Here is a 21485-nt window from a genome sequence, read left to right on the forward strand (position 1 = left end):
TTTGGGTCAACTGACTTTTCATGGGTTGACTCCCATTTATAACAATACCACTAGAAACGGAAGCTGTCTGGATCATACAATGGTCAAAACTAAACTACAAACGAAAACTTTTATGCTTCAAACTTCGATAACTGATCACGAATCAATCCTCTTTTGTCTAAAAGTAAAAGAAAATTCTAATCGACTTACAAATAATTTGTCACTAAGATAAAATATGTCAATCTCCTTGATGAATGTAAAAAAATTACTTTACAGAAATTTATAATGCACATGACATTGATTGCGCCACAAATTATTTCATTACATAAATCCAAAATTTAATTTTAAGCAATTCAATAAAAACAAATATAGCGAGTAATAAAATTACTTTCAAGCCATGGATCACAGTAGGAGTTTTAAAATGTATGAAAAATAGAGATAGAATGCATAAGAAAATTAAAAACGAATCTAATAATGAAAACTTAAAAATTACTTTCAAACGGTGTCGAAATTTTTGTAACAATATACTTAAAAAAGTTAAACGAAATTATGAACAAAATCAAATAAATTTATCTAAAAATGACAATAAAAAGTTATGGAATGCAATTGATACTTTACTACCATTTGTACTGTTGCAGGAACCTGAGGAAGTAGAAAGACTCATTTATTTCCTAAAGGATACATCTGCTGGATATGACAGTATTTCAGCTAAAGACCTAAAAACTATTCAAAGTATTATAACTCCAACAATTCCTCTTCTTTTAAATCGTTGCTTAACGGAAGGTATGTTCTCGAACGCGCTAAAAAAGTCGATAGTTTTACCGATTCACAAAAATGGGGCAAAAGACAGTGTAAACAATTATCGACCTGTCTCCATTTTGCCTTCATTATTTAAAATTCTGGAAAAAATCATAAATAAGCGCCTCGTTAGCTATTTGGAAAATAAAAAGTTATTATCGGAAGGTCAGTATGGTTTTAGGGTGGGAAGATCCACTGCTGATGCTGTCTAGGAATTTGCGGACTTTATCAGTAAAAAATTTGATAAAAAAATGAAATGTTTAATGATTTTTCTTGACTTGATGAAGGTGTTTGACACTGTCTCTTGTTGACCTTTTACCTAAATTGGAAAGTATGGGAATTAGGGGCAACCAGTTGCGTTTAGTGAAACATTATCTCACTAACCGTACCCAACGCGTAAAAAATTGAGAACATTGAGAGTGAAGAGAAACCCGTAAGTTGTGGTGTCCCTTAGGGTAGCATGGTAGCATTTTAGGCCCTACATTATTTTTATGTTATATTAACGATCTGTGCCAGTTAAATATAGACAACTGTAAAATTATATCGTATGCTGACAACCCTACACTTACTTTTTATAGTGACACTTGGCCCAACGTTTTTAAACTTGCACAGCAGAGTTTTGAAAAGGTATGCCATTGGCTGACAGTAAACTCTCTCACCCTTAATGCTTGTAAAACCAAATATGTTCCTTTCTCGATTCGCAATCCACATTTCCCTGGTAATGCTTATTATAAAATCATAACTCACAGCTGTCACAATGATATCTCAGGAGCTTATTCGGACAACTACATCTCTATTGAGCGAACAGACAATATCAAATATCTTGGGGTCATAATAGACAAAGATCTGACATTTGAGGAACATATCAATGATCTTACTTCCAAAGTGAGGAGATTAGCTTATGTCTTCAGACATTTGAGAAATGTTGTTGAGACAAATCTCCTGAAAAACATTTATGTTGCCCTTTGTCAGTCTATCCTTTCTTACTACATAACAGCTTGGGGTGGCGCGTCAATGTCACAGTTACTTCCATTGGAAAGGGCGTTAAAAATTTGTCTTCACAAGCCACGTTTGTTTCCTCCGGCGAATTATATAAATTAGGTGAAGTGTTACGCGCACGCAGGCGCACATACACACACACACACACGCACGCACGCACGCACGCACGCACGCACGCACGCACGCACGCACGCACTCAAGCACGCACGAACGCACGCACGCACACACGCACACACACACACACACACACGCACACACACCAACACACATCACATAACTTTACATATATCCATTCCACATTTTAAGACGGGCTGTATTTTGCTGTTTGTTCTTTGCTTATATGTTAACTTAACTATTTATGTAGTAGTTTTAACTTTACTCAAATTTGTTCCACAAAGGGAGACCTGGTGTCTCATAATACAGGGTTTACCTAGTTTGAGTACCAGTCTTCCACAATAAAAAGTATACACTGTATATGTACTAGATAGAAGTTTCACTGTGGGAGAGAATAAATACAATATTATTATTATATTTAAATATTTTTTTTATATTGTTGTTGTTGTTGCTGCTGCTGCTGCCGCCGCCGCCGCCGCTGCTGCTGCTGCTGCTGCTGCTGCTGTTGCTGTTATTGTTGTTGTTATTATAATTATATGAAGTAAAAAGACGGAAATTTACGAAGTAAAACAAAACAATGACACATGTGAATCGATACTTTAATTGCTTGCTGCTTCTAGAATCACAATGCAAAGGCGCAAACCACTGCAACACTATAGTGATAACTATTATTTCTACAAATCGTTGGGGATAGTGGAAATCCGCGCATGTAGTATTGGTAAAAAGCGCGTATCTTCACAGGAGAAGGATTTAACGTTATTACTTTGTTATTTCAATGGGCGAAGCGCGGCGACCGCTCAGTTACCATGCCTTCATGTACATTAATGGCGAATCTGAATCCTATATACTAGGCGACAATATTTAAATTCCTCTGAATAATACAACTGCGTGGCCGCCGCGCGGGCCGTCGCGTAGGTCAAATTCAAGCCAGTCTCGCCAGCGTGCCCGGGACGCTCATAAGTTAAAACGTAAAAGCACATAAACAAATAGAGCGTATTTTGCAAATTCAGTTAGAAGCACGCGGCCGCTGCGCTCCGCTCTTCGACCCCGCGGCGGCCGCCACGGACTCTGTCAGCGACCGCGCGGGGTGAGCGCGAACGTCTCTTCCTCCTTTTAAAAATTATACATCACTTCACTCACGCCTTTTTTTAAATTCCAATAAGGCGATAGATTGCTGCGTTCACAAATTGAGGAACTTTTGTTAAACAATCGTAGTCTAGTACTAATGTGAGTATAAAATTAATCTATAATATAATAATACAATGGCTACCAAACGGAATTCGCCTCGACTCAAGAAACCCACACTAGAACCAACACTTCCCAGAAAACCCAGACTAGAACCAACTTATACGTAAAAGTAAATTTCCGAAATTTGTCCTAAATTCTTCAGAAATTGTGCTCTATTTGACTGTAAAATAAGGATCTTTATTATAGGGTAATCAGATAATTGTAGCTACAGTTGAAAACTATACAAGGCGGTAACGATGGTAGGCATTTACCAGAAGCTTGTCTTAGGGTGCAAACTTGAACACCATATATGCCAAGCCTCAGAATGTGCCAAGAATATTGAATTGTTGAATCGAGGCAACTAGAGCACATGACTGGTTATGTGCTATTATGTTTTTATCGCATGGATTGTATACTGATCGAGAGTTGCGAAAATGTCTGATCTAGGGCGTGGTGCCTAAAATGTATTTAACATTGCTGTCAAATAATTTGCAATGTCCAGTACCTACCACAAATGGAATAAATCTAGTTATCGATTGTTTCGATTTAATGACAACTACCTAGTTAATATAGTTTTATGTTCTGGCGCTCCATCCAAACCAGCGTCTGAGCTTTTGGTTCCAATACTAAATTTGGGGAAACCATTATCTTAGAAATACGGTTCTTAACCGGTTAGTCCATAGCAACTCGCAAGTGTTGTGACACAAGAGAAAATATAGCGTTCATTTTTCATACTAAAGGTCACCAAATGCACTATAAACTAATTTCCGACTACCATACTGCTATTATGTTATACTCTAAGTAGGTAACTTACCTTAAAGTACTATAGAAACGAGTACGCTAATAACTTTTATGTCCAAAATTATAGGTGAGCTAGGGTGCTACAGTTAGCAAGTCGTCTAACGTTAGACCATCTCGAATGCTACTGTGTTCCAGTCCGCTATTGTGTGAATGTAATAATTATACTCTATGACCATACGTTCAACGTTTAACCTGCAAGTAGTGTTAATTAACACCTTAATGACGCGTGTTCGTGGTCAACTATTAAGATTTCAATAAAAGGCTTCTTAATTCAACACATTATGCGTTGTATAATAAATGCTCATTTACTTACTTGCCCACAACACTTACACGGTACGTATTAAGGTAATGGTTTAAAATATCCTATGCGTTGACACCTGTGCGCACGCACTTGTTGCTTACCAACCTTTGCGCAATTTCCCTGCCCTGCGGACCGCTATGCGATAAACTGACCGATATTTTACTTACTCTAAATCTCTCTGAAGGTCACATTCCCACGGCTATCAGATTCATAGCGGATGTTTATGTTTATCAATTACGCAATAATTGCATTACTTTAACATTGTGCAAATATAAATAAAGGTTGTGTGTACATTGGCAGCGAAAAATGTGGACTGCCAAAAAATGCCATGTTTTTAATACAAATTCAGTTTTTTTTAACGGAACCAGCTTCTTTCAAACTGATATCAGATAAATTGTGTAATAAAAATCGATTTTTAATGTTTAATTTAATTCTTGCAATAATAATCTCCCTAGAGACACAATATTCGTTCACAAATTCTAATCACGTAATCATTACAATACATGAAAGAATTTGGCGTCCCACATACTATCATAATTATGGTCTGTCGGCTTTCATTCCTCGAGCCTGTCAATATTCCATTTCGGTATTGTATTGTATATATACCGAATCTACAACAAAGCCTATACAACAGTCACTTTTAAAACAAAGAGATGAAAAGAACTGATCCTTGCGTAACACTGCCTAAAGATACTATTTGTACACAGCACTGTTGCAATTTGAAGACATGCTTGCCCAAACCGATTGCAGAAAACTATCCAATAAAATGAGTTTAACCGGAAAATTAACGTCATTAACCTAGAGAATCATTATCTTGGGTTTTTTTATCGCCAATTTTCGAAGCAGAAACGAGATTTGAGATTTTGATATCTGAGTGATTCATGTAGAATTATCATTATGAAAATTATCACAGTGAACCTCACTTAGTTTACTTTCGGGTTAGGACATTTGTTTTAAAGGTTTTGTTTTGTAGAAAATGAGATTCTTGCCTATATTACATTTTTTTGTCAGGTGTCTTGTATCTGATCTGTCATCGTTTTAAATAGCGTACCGTTCAAATCGCGGTGTAAAAAGATTACAAATCTTTAAGAGGTCGTTGTTTTGTGGCTCACTACTATACAAACTGTGCAAAACTCGAGTGTATTTTACAATATTCTGTACAGTCCGCAAAAAAATTCTTCCAGACATTACAGAATTGTCAAAAAATAGATGGGTAATTTTCAGGTTGTTTTCGCTACCTAATTTCAGTGGCAATTTTTATTATTTAAGTATTCGAATATATCATCATTAAATATTAAATACCATTTCAGGGTACCACAATCGAATATTAACTAATACTTCATAATAATATTCTAGAATATATAAATAATAAAATTGCCTCCAAAATTAAGTAAAGGAAACTAACCTGAAAATTACCCAACTGTGCACCGCACTACGAGGAATGCATCGATGATATAGATAGAGGTATAAATTCCTAGTGTCACCGTGATTATTTATTAAGTTTTTATTAATCCTGTCAGCTATATGTGTATACCAATGCTCATGTATATTATTCCACATACAATGTTTCTCTATATTTTAAAATAACACTCGCTGTATTATAAACAGTTCAAATCTAATAAAATGTATATTACGTAAATTTAAGAATGGTATTAGGTACATGTTAAAAACTTCCCGTAGCATGCGGTTCGTAACAAATGTTTTCCCAGCATTTAATCACAATTGGTAATATCAAACTTGAGTTGTTTTTGTATTGAGACAACTGAGTAGCTTAATTCTACAGTTAGATTTAAATCAGAACTGAATAATAATTTTTGTTATACGTCTCACCCGGAATGTACAGTATACTTTTGTATAGAGCGCATCAACCTTTTGGACTTTTTTTACTATAACAAGAGACGGTACAATATGATACCAAGTGACAGGACGAACTAGTCGTGCGCCTGATGGTAAGCGACACGCCTGTCCATAACAGTTGCAGTGCCGCTCAGAACTTTAAAACACAAAATCTGAGATATAGGTTGGGAAGTCTCATGCGCCTTTAATTTCACTAGCATCCTTACTCTTCAAAACCGGAATGCAGTAATGCTCACATGACTGCTTGGCGGCAGAAATAGGTAAGGAGGCAGTACTTCCAGTTCGTCCAGGGGAACGAAATCTCTCACAGGGAGCTCTACTAGCACCCTTATCCTTTAAAACTAATGCTTGACGGCAAAAATAGATGTGGTGACTGTGATTTTAACCCTATAATAAGCTACTACAACGGATATCGAAACTATTATTTTATACTCTTTACTACGGATAATCTAATACAAAGAAGGCGTTACTAAAACGGCGAAAAATTGGAACAAGTAAAATAAAAAAGAAACTTAAATAAAACACCTACTCAAACAGAGTAATGGACGTGACGAAATATACCATCTGATTATAACACGATAACTTGTCAATAAAACCTACGCTTTCTGATACAATACTTTAATGAAATCACCTATGTTTGTATAGCACCCAGCAATCACGAAAACAGGTTTTTAGAACGAGTGATAATAAATTGCAATGAAATGACGTTGAAAAAAATAATTGGCTAATAAAAAGAACTTTGCCCGAACGATTTATTGTGCATTTATGAGATATGAACAGGATATCTATAAAGTCAATGTTCGAAGACCAATCAAATCATTTTATTTTTAACCGACATAAAAAAGGAGGAGGTTCTCAATTCGGCTATGGTTTTTTTTTGTATGTATGTTACGCGATAACTCCGCCATTTGTGAACCAATTTTGATGATAATTTTTTTTTGAAAAGAAGGTACCTCAGATGTGGTCCCATTTGCCCCCGTGGCCGAACGGTTACCGTGCCGGACTGCCATGCAGAGGTCCCAGGTTCGATTCCCGGGTCGGGAGAAATATTCGTGTGGCCTAAATTTATTTATCTCGTGAGTTTGGGTGTAATTTGTGGTTGTCTACGTGTGTGTCCATGGCACCCGCGACACAGGGTTTCCCTAATGCGGGGCTATGTTGAGTGTGTACGTTATTATTTAAATTTTAAGAAAATATTCCACCTTTAAGGGTGGCAAACTAGGAGGTGAATGACTTTTGAGGTCGGTTTTTTATCGTCAATTTATTTTATGATCGCCATGACGTACCATCAAAGCATACGAAATGTAATTATATATGTGTCTCATACTTTAAAAAAATAAAGTTAAGAATAATTGTATCGCTCATTACAATAAGCTTCCCACGTTTACAAGATAGTCATTTATGAAAAAATCCACTCAAGTCTTAAAATTTATAACAGTCAGGACTTCAAAACAACAGACATTTCTTAAAATAATTAATATCATACACAATCACTGCCATGTCTCAATATAACTAATTAACAAAATCCCTTCATGATTTTTCAATTAAATAAATCTGTGTTTAAATTCTGTGAAATTCTCACTCTGCCTTAACATAGATTTTTGGTGCTATTGTAAGAAGATTTTTTAAATAAATGCTTACCTGATGTTAAACGATGATGTGACCTACGATATGCCTAGATCCACTAGCCACAAATATGTATGTCGTAAAACAAAACATGTTACTTTTAACTGCCTCTGTGGCCGACCGATTACCATACCGGACTACCACGCAGAGGTCCCAGGTTCAATTACCGGGCCAGTAGAAATATTTTAATAATTAATAATTTGCGATTTTCTATGTGTGAGGTAGTGAGTTAGCCCCGCGGCTATGTGGAGTGTGTGCGTTATTATTTTATTTCATTTCAATGTCTAGAATAAGAGCTTTAAGTTTTGGTGCTGATAGACAACCTGTTTAATTTACTTTACGGTGCTATCTCCGGATTTTGTCGTTTCCTTCGTAGACTCTTAAGGGCGCATTCCCTTTATGTCGTAACGTTTTATTTATCGATGGACAACTGTCGCGTCTAGCCACTCCTATATCACGACTGTCTACCGTGACTGTGTCGTGGACGTTTATTTTATCGTTGAACGACTATCGTGTCTAGCTGTTCCCACTAGACCGTGACGACAACTTATCCGTTTATGGCAGCCGCCTTGTTGTTTGCACGACTTAATCGTTTAATGCTACGACTGCCTGCCGTCACATCTTATTTATCGTCAGAAGACTGTCGTTCTAGCTCTTCCATGCTAAAAAATCGTGAACGACAGTTAATCGTTTTGCACTATATGTGAACAACTTCATTTAAATATACAAGCCACGACACTTTATTAAGCTGTACGACTATCGTTACAACATAATGGGAACGCGCCCTTATATTGGTAAACATTGCATAGCAATGTTTTCAAAAACCAAGCCTTTACTTATTAAATAAGAATATTTTAGCATTTTAATAATTTAATAATGTCCATTTCACGATTACAAAATTAAAAGGAAGTTTTAAGTAAATCAAAGATACTTGTCTGTTCAATTCAATATGCACCTGTAGGCAATACGACTTTCAATTATTTAGTCGGCTCATAAATAACACGACTTACTAATCAACATTTTGAATCAACATTCAAGATAGATAAACATAATTAAACATATACGACTTAAATAAGATGGAGTAGCGCAACACATACTTTGAATGCTTTAAATATATTTTTACATAACCTTTGAACTTGTTATTTCTGCAGAGACTTAATAATAATTATTTATTTATTTGTAAAAACACATGTTATGTAGAAGCAGACATGTACAAAATAAGTATAGTTTCTAATAAAATATAGTGGATGAACGCCTATGGAGAGAGAGGAGAATTCCACCCCTTTTTTTTTTTTTTTTTCTTTTTTTGCCTGCAGACTTGTTGCCTGAACGTTACAACTCGGACCTTTTCAAGGCGAGGGTGAATAGGCATTATTTAGGTGTGCATACTCCATCGTCGATTATACATTCACTGACATGCACTTCGACAGACTAAACCAGGTGTAACATGTTTCTTTTCAATAATATTACATGGGCGTACACAAATAGATTTAATAAGTCGGTCAGAATTTAAACGCGATGATAGTTATTTGGGTCAATTTTAATGATAACTAAATGTCAAAATATATCTTAATATGAATAACGTCGAATATCAAAAATTAGACAATGAACTTAAGGATTTATCATTTAAAAATTCGGACACTGTATAGTACATTTTATTAGTCAATAACTTGTTTAATTAATCTGTAATCTATTTATTTGTTTTTATAAGCAATTTTATTAATATCGAGGTATTATTATTACACATCGGCGTACATATCTCAATCAGATTGGGGATATCTTTAAAAAGGCCGAATTAAAAGTACCAAGAGTGGGGAAGGCGAAGGAGGTTTGCTAGGAGCGTGACAGGTGGGGACGTCCATAGTATCTGCCTAGCCCTGTGGGAGACAGGCGTGATATGTGTTAATTATTGTACGGAAAATTTTAAAAAACGTTTATTTTAGTAGCAGTAGCTCTACTGCGTAGAAGTTTCTACTCCTTGTGAAATAGGTCGCCCAGGGAAATACTGCCACCTTACCTATTTCTGCCGCCAAGCAATAATGTGAGCATTACCGTGTTCCGATTTTGAAGGGTAAGGGTGCTGGTGAAATTACAGGCACATGGGATTTATCAATTTACGTCTCAGGGTGACGGGCGCTGTGGCATTGCCCTTATATAGCTCTGTGTAGCACTGCAACTGTTGTGGGTATGCGTGTCGCTTACCACCAGCGCACGACTTGTTCATCCCGTCACTTGGTATTATAAAAAAGAGTATGTTGTGGTATTTGCAATAGGTACACTGTAACGTGTAGTGTGTGAGTGAAATACTTTATTAAAAGTAATCGAAGGTTTGTCAAAAGGAGGAGCGTCGGTACAAAACTCGCTTAGTCACATTATGACTTATTATTCTTTTCTTTTAATGCTAAACGGCAGTTTTTGTAATATTTGTTTCTACGAATAATTTATACAACCAGAAGAGGAACAGCTAAATCTGCCTTAAAAATCCATTTCAATTAATCTAATCATGAATCTGAACACTGCGACAAATCCATTAGATAAGAATAGACGAAATTGGTTTAGAAAATTATCGGACTTATCAGATTTTGTTCCAAAAATGTAATTGTAAATAAATGTAATTTTATGTGCAATAAAGAATATTCCATTCATTCATTCATTCATTCAAATCCTGAATATTATTGTGAAATTTCTTGATAAAGGCAATTTAAATGTAACATCATCACCCACAACCTTATTCCACCCACTGCTGGGTATAGGCCTCCCGAAGTTTCTGCCATCCACCACGGTCCTGTGCTAGCCGCATCTATTGACGCCCCGCGACGCGTACTCTGTCGTCGACCCACCTTGCAACTAAGCTTCTTATGCCCATCGGCTACTCAGTCGACATCTGTGTTGCCTTGCTATGTGTCCCGTCCAATCCCATTTGACTTCCATGAACCGAGTTCCAGCATCCTGGACTTTCGTCCGTCGTCGGATCTCAACGTTCGGAACTTGGTCTACAAGGCTGATGCCGAGTATGACGCTCCCTGGCCCTCTGTGCAACTCTCAACCTGCATAGAGTGTCCTGAGTGAGCGTCTATATCTCGGCGCTACACGTCATGGTGGACAGAACACATTGATTAAACAAGCGGGTATCTTAGACACTGTGGAACCTTATCTGTTTAAGGATGTATCTAACTTACCAAACGCAGCCCATCCCAGCTGGATTCATTTTGATATCTCCTCTTTGCCAATTTAAATATACTAAATTATTTAAATGTTGGCGGAATTTCGTACAATATAAATTAAAATAATTTTTGCATACATTGTACATTAACTTACGCGAAAATTATTTAAATTAGTTATCCGATACCAACATACAAAGTTAATGTTGCAATGTCAGCATTTTGTGTTCAACGACAGAATCTTCAATACGTAAAGTAATGAAAAACACAATCTAACTTTAAAGAAAAAACAAGATTCGTCTCGTCCAGTTATGTGTATAATTACCAATCCCTTAATCGTGCACAGTTTATACACAACTAAGTATGTATAGTAATTAGCAAAAATAACGAATTAATTTGTTAAAAAAATTGTATTCTTAAATGTGTTGACCTTAACTGACGGTCTCTTATGTGGGGCCCAATTTTCAACTCAAACAGATGCAGAACGATCGTACTTGAAAAAAAACATCACTGCCGGTAAATTAATCATACATAACACTGTTAATCCGTATCTCTGTAAGCAAGCGCGTGAATAAAGAGCTCCAACTGAGAGGCAAGCTGACCCCTCTTTGACGAGTTAGGCTGGCTTTAGGTTCGATAGAGGATTCATCATAAAGTTCGTGTTCAAGAAACCATCTACACTACATCTCATCTACATCTACGTTGACTACAGACTCACGTTCGACGCGTTTATGTCTCCATAATCTAGTCCCTTAGCATTTAATGACAATAACCAAATCATTTATAGGTCAATATCATATAAGCGTAAGCTAAGTCGCCTAGATTTCTGTAGGTGTCAAGACAGTGATTAAACAGTAAACTAGAATATAAGTATCCTGGGGCTTTTCCATGAACTCTTATTACAGTTTAGTATAGGTTATGTCCGCAGCTGGACGCGGGCGGTACAAGACCAGGAGAGTTGGCGTGCTCAAGGGAAGGCTTACGTCCAGCAGTGTATACGCGTAAGCTGATGATGATGATACACTTTATGTAGCGCTGTTTGATAACGATTCGTTTTATGTCATAAACTGAATTGTAATAAGAGTTCATAGTAAGCTCTGTTTTCGCGATTGTTACTCATTGCAAATTAAACTATTAATCGGCATTAAATCGCGTGTATTTGTTTTTTTTTTTTCAAATAAACCAAACAAAGTCACACATTCACACTGAGTTAGTTAAAAATAGTTTCATTTTCAATAAGAATCTGTGAGGATTACCTACTACTGTGTAGTGTCGATCGACCAATAATCATAACGAACGATTTAAAACTCGATCTCTCAATACCTGTGGACGTACCACTTGTCCTCAGATCATACCGAAAGTGAAAACTAGTCCGACTCGGGCGCACCTAACTTGTCTCGAATAACAACTCCGTCCTGACGCACACTTTGACATTGAGATCTTGATTGTCATGGGAATATGTTTTGTGCCACGATTTTGGCATTAAATAAAATTATAAAGTATTATTAATATTCGCTTTATCAATTATGATTGTTTTTATTTTCATTTTATTGGTACTTGGGTAATTTTCAGGTCAATTTTCTCTACCTAATTTCGGTGGCAATTTTTATTTTATTTATTTTTTGAAACATTAAAAAATATTTCAGTTTACTAAACTCGAATACTAAATAATGCTTAATAATAATATTCTACAATATTTGAATTATAGAAATTTCCACAGAAATTAGGTAGAGAAAACATATGTGAAAATAACTCATTTATTATTAGCTAATCAGGTGCAGCCGTGTATACTTATCTATTTTCAATAATGTATATTATATGTATAATTTTATTACAGCTCATATTGATCAAAATTGGATTACTGCACGTAATCTTGAACACACGAGTAATTACCATTAAAATACAGATAGTAAACTTATGTGTAGTCAGACACTCTACAGCCTTGTAGCTGTTCTAATATAATTAAAAGTAACTGCACCAAGACAAGTAATAGACCACACATCACAACCTCAAAATCAAATCGTAGGAGTATAATGACTGTTAAACATTGATCCTCCTTGTCTTCTACACCAACCTGTGTTATTCAAATAGCTCACACACGACCCAATGTAGACCGAGGTCGATCTCTTATTAGGCAGTTAAACGTCGATTTGTCTTATCGACTGTCTTGTCTTGTCTTTCGCAATCTCAGCCCCGAGACAATTATGCTACTTAAATACTACACGCATTAATCAAATGTATCAATAACACTCGCTAAACTAACTTGACCTGAGCGACTAAACCAATAAATATTATCTGTGATATGTGTTACCTATGTTTCTATAATTAACTTTCTTATATAAACACAGTAAGAAAATATGTGGAAGAAATTGTTTATTAATAAACACTAATATTCAAAGTTTAAATTACCTTTATTTCATACTTAGGCAAATTAAATTTGAAATCATCAAATTGATTGAGGCCTTATTCAGAAAAAGCGCATTCGCTGCGTCCAGAAGAAGCGTTCGACGGGTGAGCGTTTGGAGACAGATTTAGTCAGATCACTCAAATATTGATATCGAATTTGCGCAAAACATAATTAAAGCTTGTTTGTGTGTTCTTCACAATTACGTCAGATTAAGAGATGGCTACAGATTTAAAGATACATTGTACAGTTCGACCAGGCGTAAGGTCTCTAAATACAAGAACATATGAGCTGGTTATTTTATGGAAGAGGGTTGACTTCCATGTCAGGACAAAGTAGTAATAATAATAATAATAAAGCACACACTCAACATAGCCCCGCACTAGGGAAACCCTGTGTCGCGGGTGCCATGGACACACACATAGATAACCACAAATTAAAACTCACGAGAGAAATAAATGTAAGCTTTACAAATATTTGTCCCGGCCCAAAAATCGAACCTGGGACCTCTGCGTCCGGCATGGTAACCGTTCGACCACTGAGGGACTCAAAGTGATGTAACTTTTCGCGTTTAACAATTCTATTATCGTATACTTAGAAGATTCCATATCTCACATTGCCGGTCTACATTCTATTTCATGTAAAAACATTTCCATATAAAAAATTTGCCGTTCCATTTCCCTAGATCAGAGCACTCGCTCTGAAGTTCGCGCGTAAACTGGACGTAACCAAGGAATTTCTAGTATCTTGACTCGCGCGAGTCACGCGCGTTATGCGCGCGAGTCGATAATCTGGCGTATTGCCAGCGATTTACGCGCGAATTTTAAACTCGTGTGATGCCTGTGGACACCATGTATAAGTGCTCAGTACCTCGTCGACGAACTTATGAATACGCGCGAGACGATTCGCGGCGAATTCACTCCTTCAGAACAAGGTCTAAACACTAACTGATTCGTAAGGCAGATTCTCCTAAGAAGAATTTGAACGAAACTCTAAGGGGTTGTTCTTTGTAAATAGATGTTATATTCGCGTCTATTACTATTTCAAAATATACGAGAAATAGGCAGATGCAATTTGAAATAAGTAAATGGATTTTTTGCCATTTCAGTCGCAAAACTTGTAGAATATATTTTGTATGCATTTTTTGTTTCGCGGTAGTTATAAATCATGTCAATGTTAAATTTTTAATGTCAACAGGAACATTATTGTAGAATATTATATCGCACCAAAATGAATTTGCGACTTTGTAAAATCGTCTGTCAAGAACAGCCAGTTTATTGTTGTTCCTTATAATTAATATTATGCACATTATATGAAAAAAATGCTATTTTTCTTAACACAAGCAAAATTGAAATATCTTTGTTATGATCAATATTAAAAAATATTAGTAAGTACTATGTGGCCACTGTTACAATAATTAGAGCAGTAGCAGTATGTAATGCTATGTAAGAGTTCGTCCAGGAAAGTACTGCCACTTTAATTATTTCTGCCGCCAAGCAGTCATGTTAACATTACTGCGTTCCGGTTTTGAAGAGTAAGGGTGGTGGTGAAATTACAGGCACCTGGGACTTATCAACTTATGTCTCTAAGTGACGGACGCAGTAGCAGTGCTCCTCAGATCTTTGCGACTTAAAGCTCTGAGTGGCACTGGAACTAGGATAGGCATGTCGCTTACCAGCGGGCGCAACACTTGTTCGTCCCATCACTTGGTACAATAAAAATAAGAATGTTTCTTTCCTTTATTTTTTTCCATCCTCCAAGGTGTAGGGGGTTGGTTAAGATTAATTTTATTTGTAATTGGAATTAAAACCAAAAAACTTGAAAATTAACTTGGGTTTATTGTTGAAGGTACGGCACAAAAAGGTACAGACAATTTTTGACAGACGAGAGATCTTATACATTGGCATGGGTTTACTTACATTCAGCCTACTTTAAAATTATGACAAATGAAGAATATTCTATTTATTCTAATATATTAATTAAAATTAAAAACTAATAGAAATACAAAGTATTGAACAGTAGGTATATAATGGTCGTCTCCTCAGGGAGAACAGGGAGAACTAATATTCATAATACACTTCACTTGCACTAGTGTGAACTGGCTCCGAAAGCCTTTACTGACGTTCACTTGGGTAATAACCAAGCCAGTAGTACGGATAGGAATGCCAACTAATCCAAATTGGCAATGTCGCAAACGACTCTCAAACAGAGCGGTGAAACAGTCGCTATGAAGACATCAATATTGCAACTGCTTTTGTCATCGATTCACATTGTCTCACATTGTTTTCGGCTACATCTTTAATCAGGTTTAGTCTTATATCATATATATATATTAAGAAATTACACGCCCGTGGGACTTGTTATAACAAATTGAAGAAAAGTCTATTTATTCTAATATATTAATTAAAATTAAAAACTAATAAAAATACAAAGTATTTAACAGTAGGTATATAATGGTCGTCTCCTCAGGGAGTACGGGGAGAACTAATATTCATACTACACTTCACTTGCGCTAGTGTGAACTGGCTCCGTAAACCTTTATTGATATATAAGTCTTATATAATAACAATGTAGTGATATATATGACGTTGATAGTTTTCATAGTTAATAATTGTAGGTTTTTCACAAAAAAAGAAAATCTCAAAATTTATTTATTTATTTATTTATTTAACATAGCTTAAAGTAACAATTTTACACAATAAAAACTATGATCCCCACACTAGGCTACGCCTGTCTCGTGGGAACCAAAACAATTATGAAATTACCAAAATCGACTGCGGCTTAGTATTAAAACAAAATAATAATTCACAAAAAAAAAGGGTAAATAACATAGGTAAGTGCTTATACAAACGAAATTAATACATTAATAAGTGGTTGATTTTACTTTATCATTGTTAAGTTACTTAAGTTTTAAACATTTTATAGCAAGCAATTCACGCTGCATGTGTGTGTGTTAATGTATGTATGTGTTAATGAATGTGTGTGTTTGTATATATGGGTGGGTGTTTATATGTGTATGAATGAGAGTTAGATTTTTTTTTTTTTTTACGATAAGACGCGTAGGATCGCTTCAGACTGCTCATAGTCCCATGGTAACAAAAAAGCCTGGATTTTCTTTTAAAAAGTTTGTGAAATCACATCTATGTGGCAAGTTTTATTGCCACTGAAACTATTATGGCCTGTCGCTTACCACCAGGTGCACGACTTATTCGGCCCGCGACTTACTATCATAAAAAAGTAAGATTTCAATGCCTACCGATCCTGCACTTGTGATGGATTCTCCGCAAACATAAAAACAAAATTGAAATAGCTCAACTCGATCATCCTGTTTTGAAGCCGTGGTAGCCCAATGGTTTGGCTCATCGGCTCTCAAGCAGAGGCCGTGGGTTCAAATTCGGGCTCGCAACTCTTATTTTTTCGGAATTTATGTGAGAAATTAAATTTGAAATTTACCGTGAGTTGTTCGGCGAAGAAAAACAGCGTGATGAAACCTGTTAAGTCGAAGATGGGTTCACAACTCTCTGAAAACGTGTGAAGTCCTCGCTAGCATTGAGCCAGTGTGGCGGAATATGGCCTAAACTCTCGCCTTTAACTACAAATGAGTAGACGATGGTGATGAGTATATTTTCATTTTAAAAAGAATATTCGTGGTTGTTTTTTTATATTTGATTTGGTTGTTTTTTAATAAAACTTCTTCTTGCAGAAGAGGAGGCACTCTTCAATCCTGAAGGTTGCCAAGCCGACCGGAACAGCTGTTAGACGGAGGAGGTCCTCCCCCGGATGCTCCGCAGCCACGATTTCTTCCTGCGCCCACCGCGTCTCTTTCCCTGCACTTTGCCCATCATTATCACTTGTAGTATCGTGTATTTATTGTTCCTGATCACGTGACCGCGATATTCTATCTAGTGCTTTTCGATAGATGGCATTGTTTTCCGGGACATGTGAACGAAATTAAAATACTGACAATCAAGCCACTTTAGTAACGATAGAAACGTTGTCGTTATTAAAGCAAAATCCGTGTAACAGCTTTAAGTCAGCAATCACGCAACTAGTAATATCTTCCCACTGTAAAATTGCTTACCACGGCCAATCTATCATCGAATTATTTATTTTTAACACGTATTGAATAAACTCAATCACTATAAATACTAGTTTCAAAAACTGGAAGAACAACCAAACTTCCGCGACTAATTATCAAGAATAACTACGGATGTAGATCCGACAGTTCTTGTTGCTTGTTATCACACTTACAATGGTTCCCACGGTATGCAGTTGTACAGTTACTATAATTAATTGATTAACCGAGCAAACTAATGCTTGAATTGATTACTTTAATCAGGAAAGTCTACTCGAGAAAAAGTGGAAAAAACAAATTAGAAACACAATTTAACCTTACACGGTAACGCAATTTTAAATACCTCCTAATGTCTTAGACAAAAATGTAGGTAACATTATAAAATAACGTACGTTTCTAACATTCTTTTGTTTTTAATACTCCCGCCGTAGTAAGCTAAAGAAAATTATTTTTTTTATAAAGATAAACTTAACATTATACATTGACTGATGAACATGTTTAGTAAGTAAGTAAATTCTTTATTGCCTCCACAAATTTGCAACAATTACAAGTGACATAATAGAAGTTTATACAGGAAAATTTGTAGAGGTTGCAGCCTAAACTAGGATACCCTGTATTTTGGCCGCAACTGGTTAAAACATTAAAATATTTAGCGCAATTGCAATTGGCAACGTTTTAGTTTCTCCTTTGACAATTAGCGCGAGTGCAAATGTGCTCTATGTGTCACATTGGCAACGTTTTGTTTTTAGTTTAGCTTTGGTTTTTCTTTGACAATTAGCGCGATAAGAAATGTACGCAACTACACACAACGTGCCACATTGGCAACGTTTCGTTTTTGGTTCAGCTTTGGTTTTTCTTTTGACAGTTAGCGCGATAGGAAATGTACGCAACGTTACATAACGTGTCACATTAGTAACGTTTCGTTTTTGGTTTTACGTAATTGGGTATTTTTTTAGCGCGATTGAGCCCCAGGCCTTCACCTTCAGAAGATCTAATCAATATTTTTTTTATAATCCTATGGAAACAATTTTAAAATAGGAAATAAGAAAGGAAAAGTTTATAAAAGTGTGTGTGTGATTTTTTTATGATATTAAGTGACGCGACGAACAAATCGTGAGACTGGTGGAAAGCGACACGCCTGCTCATAACAGTTATAATGCCACTCAGAGCTTTAAATCGCAAAGATCTGAGGGGCACTCCCACTGCGTACGATCACCCTGAGACATAAGTTGACAAGTCCCACGTGCCTGCAATTTCACCAGCACGCAGTAATGTTCACATTACTGCTTGGCGGCAGAAATAGGTAAGGTGTCAATATTTCCCTGAACGAACTCTTTCACAAGAAGCTCTCCTGCTACTAAAATGCCTGATTGTATGTAAGTGCGTGTGATATGTGTGACAGTTTGTACGTGTTTAAGTCTGTGACTTGCGTAAGTTTGGACGATGAAGTGTGCGTGCGCATGGTTTGAAAAATGTATGTTTGAAGACACAAGATAAATAAAAATAGTTATTTTATTGCCCCTTCAAGAAATTACCACGCTCTCATATATTAAATTTTGTACCATACGAACAAAATATGTATCTAGGAATCTGTCAAAAAATACACTCTGAAAGCGTTAGTATGATCAACATACAAATATATCACATTACTATTTGAAACAGATAATTAACAAAAAATAAAATTAAAACACATCACTCACATAATATACAATAAAGTTTACAGATACTTTGTGTCGTGTCAGCTGCGGCAACATAACATTTTATTAAAAAACCCACCTCAAAAGTTTAAAGAGAAGTCTAGAATTACATCTACAAAATAGGCGCCTTGACGTCGAGTTGCGGACACCAGCCCGTTACATCAAGGACCAAGTACATCTATTTGCCAAGTTTTATTGAAATCTGTTATCGGAAAGTGAGTAAAATCCAAATAAATCGGATTCATCCCCTAACTTGGCACCCTTGTAGGTGGAATATTTTCTTCAGACTGGGACCACTACTGAGGTACCCTCTTTCCAACAAAAAAATAATAATTGAAATCGGTTCACAAATAATAATAATAATAATAATAATAAATCTTTATTGTTTCTCTCACAAAGTCTTAGTATAAATACAAAAACAGTGCTTAATTATCTAAATAGTACAATATTTAAGTCTGTGTGAGAGACTGGCATCCGTACTAGGAGACCTGTATTACAGATCACCAGCCCCTCCACACTCCGGCCCAAAGACAAGTACAGCTTACTTATACTTAGATAGTTACATCAAGAAATGACTTTATTAATAGACTTAAGGCGCGAGGGTGTGTGTATGTGTGTGAAGGTGTGTGCGTGCGTGCGTGTGTGTATGTGTATGTGTATTTGCGTGTACGTGTGTGTGTTCTGTGTGTGACAGAGAGTGTGATTGACTATGCAAGGTGTATACAAAACCCAACTTACCAAAATAATGAAATAACGATATTAATTTAGTATTACTTATTTTAAGTTGAGATAATTCACAGATTTTAAGATTAATCATAATTTAGATTTTATTTTAAGTTGGAACAATTAAGAGATTTTCAGTTTCATCATAACTTAGATTTTTAAGCCAACTAGTGACAACTCTTTTACAGTTGAATTTAGTGAGCGAGTATATTTTAGTTGTTTTATTTATTTTATTATATAAATACCCTCCTAGAAAACCGAAGAATCTATTCGAAAAAGCTGTGGTCCAGCGAGTAGAAGAATGACATACTTTATATTTCAAACGTTTGTTATTATGGAGCGAAGGATCATAGTTCAGAGCAACGTGTTGTTTTAATACAGTGTGCAGGACAAATAGTTGACGCACAGACAAGACATCACAAAGGGAATAAAGGTCTGAAGTAGGGAACATAAAGGGCAAAGACCGACTCACTTTCAGGACAGCTCGCTGAGCTCTTTCAACCTTTATTAAAGAAGATTTAGGTACTCCACCCCAAGCAGTGATGCAGTACGTTAGAACGGATTGGCATAACGCCAAGTACACCATATTAATGACACGGTTATCTGCGATGTGCCTAAGATTTTTAAAGATATATATTAGTTTACGTGTCCTAGCTGAAAGTAAGTCTATATGCATATTGAAACTCAAGGTGTTATCTATCATTACACCAAGATATTTGATATGGGAAGCTAACGTAAGACTGGGACAGAAGCACGTCGGGTCGCCGAGACAGGTATGGGCTAAGATGGTGTAGTCGTCATGAGTGGTCCATGGGATATTTTTAATTGAGAATGGAATATATTTGGTTTTTTCTACATTTAATGTTAGCCCATTGTTTTTGAGCCAAGAATAGACTAAGTTGAAACCGCTTTGAGTATCGGCGTACACTTCATGCCAAGTATCGCCATGAAAAATTAAGGCCGTATCATCGGCAAACGTCACAATCCTACCATTTCGGAGCTGGAGATTGCAGAGGTCGTTAATGTAGGCGAGGAACAGTGTGGGGCCTAAAACACTGCCTTGCGGCACGCCGTAAGTTATGGGCAGATCGCCACTAGTTACCTCCCCGACCCTAACCCTCTGCCTCCTATCCGTCAAGTAACCGGTAAACAGCCGAAGCTGATTACCCCTTACGCCCAGACATTCCAACTTCTGAAACAAAAGTGGTACAGAGACCGTGTCGAAAGCCTTGGCTAGATCCAAAAATATTGTTATAACTTTTTTCCTTTTTTTTTTCATCCCTTAACTTGGCACCCTTGTAGGTGGAATATTTTCTTAAAACTGGGACCACTACTGAGGTACCCTCTTTCCAACAAAAAAATAATAATTGAAATCGGTTCACAAATGTCTGAGTAATCGTGTAACATACAAAATCTAAACCTCTAAATGTTGGAATCACCTTCCACCACCAGTGAAGACGGCTGAGTTTATTTATACATTCAAACGAAAGTGCAAGGAATGGCTTATTGTGCAACAGAAGTCGTCATGTTTCTTGGGCGGTTCTATCCGATCCGATCCGATCCGATCCGATCCGACCCGATCCGATACGATACGATCCGATCCGATCCGATCCGATCCGATCCGATCCGATTCAATCCAATCCAATCCAATTCAAACCAATCTAATTTAATCTAAACCAATCTATTTTTTTTAAACTCATCAAATCATGTTTTTGTTGTTGTG

Source organism: Hyposmocoma kahamanoa, unplaced genomic scaffold, assembly GCF_003589595.1.
Source record: "Hyposmocoma kahamanoa isolate Upper Pololo Valley unplaced genomic scaffold, ASM358959v1 94, whole genome shotgun sequence".
Classification (NCBI taxonomy): Eukaryota; Metazoa; Arthropoda; class Insecta; order Lepidoptera; family Cosmopterigidae; genus Hyposmocoma; species Hyposmocoma kahamanoa.